This window comes from Lissotriton vulgaris, unplaced genomic scaffold (genome assembly GCF_964263255.1).
Source record: "Lissotriton vulgaris unplaced genomic scaffold, aLisVul1.2 SCAFFOLD_771, whole genome shotgun sequence".
NCBI classification, from domain to species: Eukaryota; Metazoa; Chordata; class Amphibia; order Caudata; family Salamandridae; genus Lissotriton; species Lissotriton vulgaris.
The window spans coordinates 563,680-576,186 of NW_028247168.1; the positions used below are offsets into that span (position 1 = coordinate 563,680).

Consider the following 12,507-nt stretch of genomic DNA (forward strand, 5'->3'; position numbering starts at 1 on the left):
ATGACCCGAGACGGCTGGCCAAACCATCATGCGCAGTGAAGGCAATGCCCACCATTCCCCCCTCAGTGCCTGTCATCCTGTGCCACAGCCCCCAAAACTACAATGTAGGATACACATAAAACAATAATAAACATGGTTTATTATCATTTTATTTTTCAGGTTTTGCAGGGCTGCTGCTAGCGGGCGGGTGATGCTCCTCTGCCATAGCGGGGGATCCGCCCCTGCAAACTACCCCAATCTACCCCCACTCCATTCCAATCTACCCTATAATCCACCCAATCTACCAAACTCCAATCTAACCAATATATCCCACTCCACGCTACCCCAATCTACCCTACTCCAATCTACTGCACTTCAATCTACCCCACTGTAATCTACTGCACTGTACTCCTATCTACCACACTCCACCCCAATTCAATCTACTCCACTCCTATCGTCACGGCTAATCTACCCACCTAACCCTACTCCATTTTACCCTTCTTTACCCCCACTCCACGCAAATCTCCCCTACTCCACGCCAATCTACCCCACTAACTTTTAGTTATTGTGAACAGCAGATACACTGGTGGAGTACACAATGGCTAAAACACATTGCCAAAAGCTATCACAGAGGTGAGACCTGTTGGCTTTGCCAATGCTTGTTATTATATTGATTTAATGTTATTGTTTTTGTCTCTATTTTTATGATTATATGTATATAAACACATAAAGTTATTTAAATGAAAAATGAATGAATGGGAAAAGAGATACCACCCCCTAGATTTTCTTAAAGACTTTCTTATCTATTTCCAAATGTTGGCATGATTGCAAATGTTTTAGAGATTTAAAAAAAACAGTGGAGTATAAAGGTGTTACCTAGCTGGATTTTTAATGAACAGGAAGTACCTTTTGAAAGCTTTCTACTTTTAGACAGCCTAAACTTTAAATATTGCTGTCTGTTTCCATTGTAATTATTTAGTCATCGCCTTTTTATCAACTCTTATTGTCAATTTCTTTAACTTTTTCTTTTCCTTGACTGAATTTTCTTCCGTTTTCATTTTTAATTATAATTCTTCTTAACGTATTTCGTCCAGTTACTCTTTCTTCACAGCCTTTCCTTATCTGTTTCGCCTTTTCTTTTCATTCCATTTTTTCTGCTTTCGTTTTTCGTATCGTTCGAATCACTCGCTTCTAATACGGTTTCCTTTATTTTAGTTATAGCGACCCACCCTCCTGCAAAATTCCTCCACCATCGAGTTACGTAACATGAGACTGGGCCAGGGACAGACCGCGTGTCCCGGAAGCCGAAGGTCCCGAATGTCAACAGACCCGCCCTGAAGCCAATAGCAATAGAGAGTCTATGTATAATTACCCAATTAATGTTTCGAGGTGGTTCCTTGCTCACGTGTCCGCCAATATACATCTAACAAGTGAAAGGAACAGTCACATTCTGCCCAATCACTACCAAGAGGGCGGGGCTCTTTAACTGCTGTAGACATTGTCATTGTCAGGGGCAGGACTGGGTTCAGGCCGCCTTCGGTCTAGGAGGCTGTAGTTATCGCTGTCCAATGTAGGCAATAGGTGTGGCTAGATTCTTGCTTTGTCCAATACCAACGACATAGCTCTCCCTAGCCTCGGTCCTCCACCTCCTGGAGGGCGGGTCTTCTGTCACGTTGCTTTGGTTCTAATTCTAAACTGATGCTGGGTGTATCCAGGTGAGCACAGAAGGAAAATGGGCCACGCGCCCCCACCCCCTTCCGAATGGGGCTGTGGAATTTACAGGACCCCAGCCTTCGATGTCTAATACATGTTTACAGGTGGGTGGAAGCGGAGGACCCTTTCTGAGAGATCCGCGCTCCGCGATAGGAGATAGATATTCGGTAATACTAGGCTGGGTTAATCCATGTCAACAGGTTAGAAACAAGCAGATGATTTCTGGACAGAGCACCGTACCGCTGGACAGATGAAGTCTGGACATCAAGAAAGGGAGACTGTGACTATGGATGCGTTGCGAGAGCGGGTGTCTGCTGTTGCTCGGCAGTTTCTTAGACAGATGTACTATTGGGGATGCTAGAGACTGAAACGTAGATTCTATTACAGGACCGGAGGCTTCGGATTATGCTTCTCTTTCTTATATTTGCCACTCACAGCAGCCAATGAAAAACGTTTTGTATGCAAATAAAAACTACATTTCCCATGATGCTTGTACATACATCACATCCTGTATAGCCCCATAAGAGCTGCTGCATCCTGTGTCTCCTCCTCTTTCTTTGCTGCTCACGCAGACAGTTAAGTGCTCACAGCTTTATGATATGATTAATGTCTTGATTGACTGACGGATTTTCTTTGAGGTTACTGCCAGTAGTATTGCGCTCATTGCGCGCTGTATTAAATGCCTTGCGTTTAGATCGCTTGATGTTGAAATGCTTTGCGCTTATATCGCGCTATGTTTCATGCTTGTGGCGTGATTGTGGTTTATGGGAGCTGGCAGCGCACGTGTTACGTGCAGCCGTGTATCTTAACGAACGGCGCTCCCTAAGTTCAAGACTGCTTGCAGCGCTCTGGATATAACACATTATCTAGGTTGTCCTCAATTTACGAAGGGTCCTAGGAGTATGGGTTGGTGATTTACGCTGCATTTCCATGCTTTCTTGTGTTAGCGCTCGCGGGCGCCATGGGTTGTTTTTACCGCCTAGGAGGGCGGAGCGGCTCCCGCTGGGAGCAGCGTACTCCGTGGACGCTTTTGTGTGTTATCGGTTCGGTCTCCCTGGCCAGGCGTTCGTTCCCCAATGGCCTGCGGGCATTGCTGCGTTCTTGCGGGGGCTGTGTGCGGCGCCCGGGTGTGGCGCCTCCTCCTGCAGCGGAGTCTGTCACCTATCTGTCGGTTCACCTTCCGCTGAATCTCCGCAGAGCCTCATGGCTCGCTTCGATAAGGCAGGCGCGCGTCGCCTCCTTGCCACGTCCTGGGACTGTGGGTACGGTGATGTATCCTCTACGCGGGTGGCCTCTGTTTCAGGCGCTCTGTACTCCCGCTGATGTGCACATGCCGCGCTTCAGGTTTCATCAGCTTCGTGCTGATCGGTCTACACGTGGCCTCGGGGCAAGGCTGCCGCCTTTGATCTCCATGGTGCAGGGTTCGATCCCAGGTGCCCCGAGTCACGTCCGTTTATCATTAATGTTGTAATTTGTGTTTTTCTCACGATTTAAGTTTACTATTCTCCTGAGATATGTTTCACTGTTTATACTGGATGGCAGTATACGCTTGGCAGTTTTTTTTGGTAGCGCTGATGCAACTTTCAGATGGCTCCTGCGGGAGTGGTGAGGTCGCTCTGCTTATGCCAGCGAGATTAATCCTCATGAGAGGCCTAGACAGCCGCAAACTGAATCAGGCGCTCCTTCTGGAGCTGGAATTCGGCGCTAGAGCGCGCCACGATGAAATTGGGTGAATGTGTTTGTGTCTTGATTTGTTGCTCATTGATTACATTACGACGATGCTGTTTTACAGAGTGCGCCATGAGGAATTGGGTGAATGTGTTTGTGTCTTGATTTGTTCCTCCTTGATTACATTCCAACGATGCTGTTTTACACGTGGCGTAAGTTTCCGGTCACTTCCATAGGGTTGTTTGAATTATTACGCGGTCACACGCTTTCTCCGCCAAAGGCTTTCCCTAGTAGCCGAGTGCGGTTATGGAGTCATAACGCTCCGGTGTGCGTAACCCAGTTGGGCACAATTTTGGGCTTACTTTGGGCACATTGGCCTACGCACGTCGCAGGCGTCCCTTGTTTGTTTTGTTTGAGGTCTCAGTGCCTCCTGCTTACCTGGGCAGATACCTGGTAGCCGCCAGGCTTTAACAATAGGCTGGCCCTCGGAGTGCGCACACGCTCCTGGTATTTTACAAAGACTCCCGACGCCCTCTGGGCTGGTATAATGACTACAGCTTTGCTGAGGAGCCGATGCATTATTCATTTCTCTGTTTTAGTGTGCACAGGGTTGGCTCCCCCTCGACTCCTCCATTGCACTGTGCCTTGCACTTTCATATGTATAGAATACAGATGTCCCTTGAGGATGAGGTTGGAATATATGTATGTATACATATATATTGCTATATTGGAGGATGACAACTACTGATAGGAGCGCAAGAGCCTCCTGAATTGATTATGTTGACACCCAGGTTCTTCCCGTTCTTGTGTGGTCAACAGGGCCTCATGTATGACGTTACCTAACTAGGGGTGACAGGGCTTAATTGACGCCCATTTTGTTCTGCTACCACAAATCCTTCAGCATGCGTTCGTTTTTGTCTATTTACTTATTATTTATTTCGTTTTTCCTCTTTTTCCTAGTCGTCTCAGAAAGGGATTCCCAAATTTGACAAGCTGCAAATCAATGTCGCAGCCAGCCACGCTCGGTGATAGGCGTCGGTATGACGCTTTTGCGCCGGATCGCCCGAGAGGCGCAAAGCCTTCGTAAGGTTGGACACCAGGACACCAGAGGCCCCTATGGGACAGATTTATTATCGTTGAGAGTGTAAAGGGTAGACGTTCTTTACTTGTGGTCGCATTCACACTAGTGGGTCGGTTCTTTTCCATCGTGTTTCCGCAGTTTCTGGCACATAGCGTTCAGGAGAGAGTCTGGTTCTCTCCTTCCCTACAAGGGCAGTGGTTCCGATGGTGGTACCAATGGTTGATGCGAGGGATAGGCTATCCCTCCTCAGTTCCCCATTAACGTCCGAGTACCGTGTTGTTTTATCTCTCAGGTTAATTGGATACATGGAGGCATGGTTGTTCTATCTCAATCCTATGCGACTCAGTGGTTTTATTCCCACTTTACAATGCGAGGATGACTTTCCGATGGCATTAGTACGAGAGTTTCCCTGTGGGTGGATGCCTCGGTGATGGTGTGTTGGGCACCGTCATTCAAACAGTTTCCGACCCCTCCAGTTATTCGGGCTCTTTGTCGTGCACGCCTCTGGAGGCTTACTGTTCAGCATGCACAATATCTCGACTGCGAGTACGATCAGCGGATATGGGCATATAGGTCATCTTCATAGGGGGCTAATTCCAGGATTCAGGCCATTCTGCCGACGATTTCACATTTAGATTGTTGTGGTATACCTCCTTAGCCTACATTGCAGTAAAGGTTTGTTCCATCTGGTTTCCTGGTATTTCGGACGACTGGTCGCATCTTTCGTGCAGGGCGGACTCCATTTTGGAATCCCAATGCCCCCTGGGTCGGCGGAGGACGGCTCGTTCTCCCGCCTTTTCTGGCAATTTTTTCCCCTTTTCTACTGTAGTGACACTCAGGTAAATCAAGGCAGATGCCTTATGGTTCACCAGAGAGCTACGACCCGCAGATTCATCGTTGCCGTTTATTAGGCGCGGGTCCAGGTTGACACATGGCAATGTGGTAGGACCTTTTTTTCCTGGGTGTATGTATTCCGACTTTGCTTTATTGCGACCAAGTTTCTGGTATCTACAATACTTTCTTGGTTCTCGAACATGTTCTTTTCGTATTTCTGGGACCTTTCATTCCCTACAGAGGTTTCGGCGATAGGGGGTCGCTTGTGGATATGTACGCCATTTGGCGGCTTTGTGAGGACTGATTTCTTCTGGTGAATTAGTTACCAAATAATGTACGGGGACTTTGGTCCTTATAACGTCCATTTGGCCGTTTTTCCTGCGGCTCTTCTCGGTTCAGGGCAGGTTGCTGAACTTGAGTCGGGTTTTCTTTCGAATTCTTTTGGTGGCATAAGTTTCCAAACGGGACATCAAATATTGTCAGGCTGTGTTACGAAGCATTCCACCTTCGGGGGTTCCTATGGCGAGGCAAGCCCGCGTTTTACAGGTATAGTATGTACTATAAGAAATTGCCCGGTCAGCGAGGTCTGAACTGCATGTGGTCAGGGCCTCGTCACACGACTTTGCACTTTATGGGTGTTTCTTCACATGCCTCATGGCTTACAACGATGATTCTCGGAATTACCATCTGATTTTTTCAACTATATGTTCATATGATTGTTGATGATTATTATCATTTCTATGTGAGTACGAGGCTATTACAGCCGATGGTTGAGGGCCTTTGGCCGGAATGGGTGTTCGAACCAATGGTGATACACAGTTTGCTCAAGTACAATACTTATCATTCTTGTTTGGATAATTCCCATTGTTGTGCAAGTTTTACCTTTTCTGATGGAGTTTCTCAGACTCTATTTAAACAGTATATTATGTACCGGTGGGAGATTTAAGACTGTAGTTGGGTTGCTAAGCGTTGAACTAGCATAATCCGAAGCCTCCGGTCCTGTAATAGAATCAAAAATTAGCTAGCATTCGCGCCAAGAATTTTCAATTCTATTAAGGACACGGAGGCGAGGATTATCCCACCCGGTTTATTACAGTGGTAATAATTACCCACCCGCATGTACTTGATATTCTGTATCAGCAGAAGTTACGGGTTTTTCCTGTCTCATTCCTTTCAGCTTCCAGTAAAGAAGAAGGAGCAGGTGTTCTTCTGGCTTAAAAGACGTGATCCTTCCAGTCGACGATGGTTCGCCATGTGAAGGAAGTTTATTGAGACTCATATCCCGTGAAAAGGACTGGATTTAGTAATGTTTGTTCTACATGTTGAAGGATGTTTATTGAGACTCATATTCCGTACAATGGACTGGATTTATTTATGTGTGGACTGTATATGTTCGAGCAAAGAAAGAGGAGGAGACACAGGATGCAGCAGCTCTTATGGGGCTATACAGGATGTGATGTATGCACAAGCATCATGGGAAATGTAGTTTTTATTTGCATACAAAACGTTTTTCATTGGCTGCTGTGAGTGGCAAATATAAGAAAGAGAAGCATAATCCTCGCCTCCGTGTCCTTAATAGAATTGAAAATTCTTGGCGCGAATGCTAGCTAATTTTTGATTCTGAGATGAGAACATAAACACTGAAAGCAGGCTAGGTAAGACCGTTTAATCGGTAAAGGAAAACCAGAGACCTAATAAGGATAAAATACCCGAGACCTGGATAGAAATCGTGAGGTGGATATTAGGAGCTCCAGAAGGTAAAGGAAACTTTCGTGAACTAATTTAATGTAGTGTCTAGAATATTTTATGTCAGTACATATGCCTCGTGACGAATGTTTTGTAGGCATTTTATATTAATATCTATATTCCATTTTCAGGTCTGTGATTTCCCTGTGAGTCTGCTCTGTGCTATGTAAAACCTCACTAGTATTAAAAAAATCAGGACAGTGCGAGAATCGTGAACTAAGGATATAGTCAGAGAGATAAGGACAGAACCCCTAAGATCAGGTCCAGGATACCTCTGTGATCAGAAAATGTTTAAGTTTTAAGGTCAAAACAGAGACGCTGGCACCGGCGAAGGAAACCCCTACAGGCGAGATTAGCATAGTCCTCCAGAGAGGAGGGTAGATCAACCTTTAAGACCCTGAGACAAGCAAAAAAAGGATGCACATGTCAGACTGAAAAACTGGAATCGGTACATTGAACCGCGAGTTGAGGTAAGAACTCCTGAATCACACCAGCGAGTCTAGAGCGCAGGGCAAAAGTCAACGAGTTACGTAACTGGAGGAGGGACGCATATAACTTTCTGCTGGTCTCAGATGCTTTGTTTGGGCGCAAACTCATTCTCAGTCTACACAGTAGACTGAGAATGAGTTTGTTGTACTACTTTAATAGTGCAACGGGATTCGAAGTGAATTGTTCTGAGACTTTACGAAAACCCATGACATTTTTTCTTTACAGCCAGGGTGTTAGTTAACGAACTAAGCCTTCCAAATGTAAGAATCTTGATAAAAGAACGGGCCACCCGGCGTTAACCTTTTGAGCTTATATGGTACTAGGAATAAATGTAGTAGGCGAGTCCCCATAATAATAATAATAATAATAATAATACCCAGGAGACGCGGATATAGACTGGGACTGGTGGTCCGTTGGCCACTTTGATCATTACTGGGACCCTTGGATCAGTGCAGTGCCCCTCTGATATCAGGACACTGCGTCTACTTTATCATTCTCTGCGATCAGTGCCCATGAGGTCAAGGCAGCGGAACAGTTCGGTCCTAATGACCCCCCCCCTTTTCCCTCGAGAATGAGACAGAGTAAATTAACATTCTAAGATGTTCAAGAGAAACTGTTCCCCTCCGAGATAAATACAGTGAAACAAGGGACATTCTAATATCAGGGCAGAGGTGACATTGGCTCTTTACGATACTGTGGGGGTGTAGCTACAAAGAGATGACAGGAGGTGCAGCAGGACAGATGGAACTCGGTGCCCCCTCTATCAGTTTCTATTACTTTCTTTGTCTCTCTTCCCCCAACTCTTTCTCACCTCTCTTCAAGCACATTTACTCCTCTCACTCGTTACTCTCCCTCTACTCTCTTCTTCCCGTATTTCTTGTCTCTATATTTTTGTCCCACTTCCTTTCCACCTCTTTCGTTTCTACCTTTGCTCATGCCTCTCTTGCCCTCTGTTCCCCCCCCCCTCACTCCTTTACACTTTGTTTCCCCCGCTGCAATTGAACCTCTCCCCAATTTCACCTCTCTCCGTCTTTGTCTTTCTCTGTATACACCAGCTGCCCTGACAGAGGTTTACAATGTTATTTGTGACATTGGTTTGCAGAGTTTTGACAGCTGTACCTGTGTAATGACGGATCATATCATTTTCAAATCTGTTTCGTTGATCGAGGAGGGTGTTGCTGACAGCCTGCTTTTGGCATTGGTGAGTTGCACTGCTATTTTTTATTGTTCAACTGAGAATTTACAGCACTGTGACTTTTTATTTTATTTAATTGAATATGTGTTTAGTTTCTAACGGGCACGCTGTATTGATAGGTTACAATGTTTTTGTTCATTCAGTTCTGGCAGCGTGGAAATCTCTCATAAATTTTAGTAATTGATGCAACCTTATACTTTATTTGAGAACCAGGAGGTTCCGTGCCTTTCTTGGCCAATGGATCTTTGTCACAGTTTTCGAATGGAGCATTACACATGAAAAAACATCAATACTAACATTTGATGTTCAGTCTCGATTACAAAAATAATAACACATAAAGTTGGTTAGAACAAGCATAGAAACAAAAAACAGAGTGCTCCATTCAGTCTCATCCCCATTCTAAATTAAATGGCCTATTCTACTGTTAGAAGCCGCAGTTGCCATGCGCACCTGATAGAGCGCGCAGGTCACCCAGCTAGGAAACTTTTTACTAATACTCACCTGGGCCCATATTATTCACACACCTCAATATTTATTTAGGTAACTCACGCTCCACTATCAGTATAACTTGAGATACTATGCCTATTCTCTAGTTCCCATACATATAACCTAGCAATATAGATACTAGGAACCTAAACTCACAGGATCAGGGAGTTGAGGTATACTAGAACATTTATAACATTTGAATAATGAAATAACCACAGACTCTGGGAAGGTTCAAAGTTTTATCTAATCATCATCATTATATGTCATGAGCAGAAAAGTAATGAGACTATCTATAATCAAGATCATAAAAAGCGTATAGCTATGCAAAAGATAGATAATATTAATCATTTGGAAACTTGAATCAAAGGGAAGGTAAGAACAAGGAACATGCTATTTTAAATCACGTTCTTTCGCAATGTTACTAAAGGAGGGTAAAGAAAGGGAACATACTAAATCAAAACTGACTTTCGTAATTCAGATGACAGTTTTAATAGGAAATGAAATTTTATGCAATTCAGTTATTCAGGTTTAGCTTAATCACTAAAGGGAAGGTAAGATTTGGAACATACTATTACATTCAGTTTATTCCCTAAAGGTAAGGTAAGAAAAAGGGAACATATACTATATGGAAACGTTTTAGCATTTGACTAAAGGTGGGTAGAAATTTGGAAACACACTAGTAATCAATGAAACATGTGAGAATTTTATTTACCAAAGGATGGGGAAAGAAAAGGAACATATGCAAATTTAAGCAGACTTGCAAAATAGGGTAAGATAAGAGATAGGAACACAAGATAATATCAACACCCACACAGACTTATATTTACCTAGTTTAGAGTGAATACCAACCCTGGCCATGGGTCTGTATGGAAAAGACGGGAAGAACCCCAAGGACTTAAGTGCGGGTAGGCGAGCAGGTGCAGCTCATGGACAGTCAGGACAGGATAACCCCAGAATTTGGATCAGGATCGGTTCACCAAAGGTTAAGACCAACACCTGCAGCTTCGGATGCAAAGCCTGCGCTACTCCCTCTCTGCAAGGAATCTGCCAAAACCCCGAATGTGTTTCTCGAACCTCCCAACAGAGTGCTTCGCAGCTCTCTGCTTCAGTCACCTATAGAGTGCGTTGGGTCAGTGACAGGTCAGCTATTCGGACAAGTCGGACAATTTCTCTAGCTAAACCTACGCTAGTTATACTGTTTTTCGGGTCAGTGTACCACCCCCCAAATGTTGCAAGTGTAAGGATCCCCAATTTTGATTGGACAAGGGAAGAGGACAGGTCATCACACCACCTAAAATGTAGACTTTCTCAGGCTTAATATTCAATTTCTGTACTTGCCCCTCAAATTCCATGTTCTCATGACATATGCCTTTCGTATAACAATGGTGAATATAGTAGTTAATACAAATGTATCAAATCCTATTACAGTTCAGCTTCTTCTCTCTAGGTCGCAGGTCGGTTACCAGGAGCATCTTGGCTGTGGCTGCCAGCTGGCTGGGTTCCACTGCTGCAGAGTTCTTTTTTCCTCCGCAACGTGACTTGCGCAGAAGGGATTTTCAAAATGGAGTAGGAAGCACCTCCCGGCCCAAAGAATACGATACATGAAAAGTAAGAGAAAACAATTTAGAACACAGTAATAAATGATTACACTGTATACTATGAATTTCTATACTACACCCATTACTTTATAATAACTATAGCATTTTTGGTTATGCAGAACGGACAGCTTTGCGAAAGCAGCAATGCAATCTTTGAGCATGTGAGAACACAAAACAGCCATTTTAGTTTCATTGCGCATGTGCAACTATTTTCCCCCCAAGACATTGAATACGTCACGTCACATGGGGATGACCGACGCATGCGCAGTCTAAATTCCTGCGTAGCAGCGGCCATTTTAATATGCAAGCGTATTATGGTTAATAGACACATAGGCAAGCGTCTCTCGTACACCCAAATGTTGGAAAAGGGGCAGATTAGTAAGACAAAACAGATTGATTTGCATAGTTAGGGTTATTCGAGGTTCATGAATACAAGCAAGTCTCATAACGTGCAAATCCTTGCTCCATCAATCCCCTCTTTGATGACATTTACTATCATCACAATTAATAGAACCCAATGCCAACTTTTCACATTTCACCCATTTCAATCTCTTCAAACTTTCTATTTAGCTTTTTCTCAGCCCCTTTATTGGGATGAGAATTCTTCACTCTTTTATAAATCTGATTATATAATTCTTCTAATTCAAGTTCATCCATGTTTCTCTTTACCCCACTCTTATTCACAGCATACTTCTTTTTGTGTTTTCGACATTTGCAGCAAAATATTATAATGAACACTAGTAAACCTATTCCCGCTATTGGCATCAGTATTTTACTTACAAGACTTTTACCTAGATTAGAAAACCAACTACCTACTGAGGAGAGACCATCAGTTAGTCTCTTCCAGGCACTATCAACCTCCAGTGGTTTGAGCTCTCTTTCCAAATTTGTAATGTTTTTCACATACCTTTTGATTTCTACACTTTTGTCCGGAATGTAAGTGCAACAATGTTGCGCTTTCAACATTCTACAGACTCAGCCCTCTTTTGCCAATAGGGTGTCAAGAGCAAGTCGATTTTGTAAAACCAAAGATCTGATCGCAACCAATTCGGTATTGACCATCAGAAAACCCCCAGCAGTGTCAGTTGATAACCGATCTACTACCGTTGACAATTTGCAAATTCTGTGTGTATTCAGAGCCACTCCCACTGTAGGTATCAATGCACTAAATATATCACCTATTATTTCTCCAACACTTTCTCTTTTACCACGTATTAATCCATTAGTGTTTTCATTGCTTCCAGCGACTTCATTTACATGGTATATCTTTGGAAAGACAATACCAAAATAACAGCTTCCATACCAATGGTCTAGCAATTTGAAATAAGCCTTGTTCTTTGTTACGGTCCCAGCGTTTCCAGCGTTGACCGAGCCGCAGCACCAGCAGCAAAGGGCCGGGCTTAGCTCCGCCTGTTCCCCGGCCGGCTTGGCTCCGCCAGGTCCCTCCCACCACCAGTGACACCCTGTGCAGCGCCAGGAGGCGCATAAAGGCAGCGTCGGTCTCTCGTCCGGCGGGACGCGTGCGGGCACGCGCCGGGAGAAGACCGGGACAAGGGTGGGGCCGTCTGCGGCCATCAGAGGCCAGAGGAGGCCGGGCTGGGCCACGGACTTTGGAACTTTCCTTTGGGACATTTAAGAACCGTGAGTGTTGATTGTTGAGTGTGTTTTAAAGGCTGCTAATTGAGTCGGTCTGTCATGGCTAAACTGCATTCTTCAAA

General features: G+C 44.4%; 1 protein-coding gene across 1 annotated transcript in view; it reads left to right on the top strand.

The window, feature by feature from the left end:
* Positions 1-1,656: 1,656 nt before the first annotated feature.
* Positions 1,657-12,507, top strand: part of LOC147665610 (period circadian protein homolog 3-like) — a 321,666-nt gene continuing 310,815 nt past the window's right edge. Inside the window, exons 1-2 of the mRNA XM_086949648.1 lie at positions 1,657-1,796; positions 8,613-8,711. The gene's annotated coding sequence lies outside the window, so the exon portion shown is untranslated. The remainder of the gene's footprint in view (positions 1,797-8,612; positions 8,712-12,507) is intronic.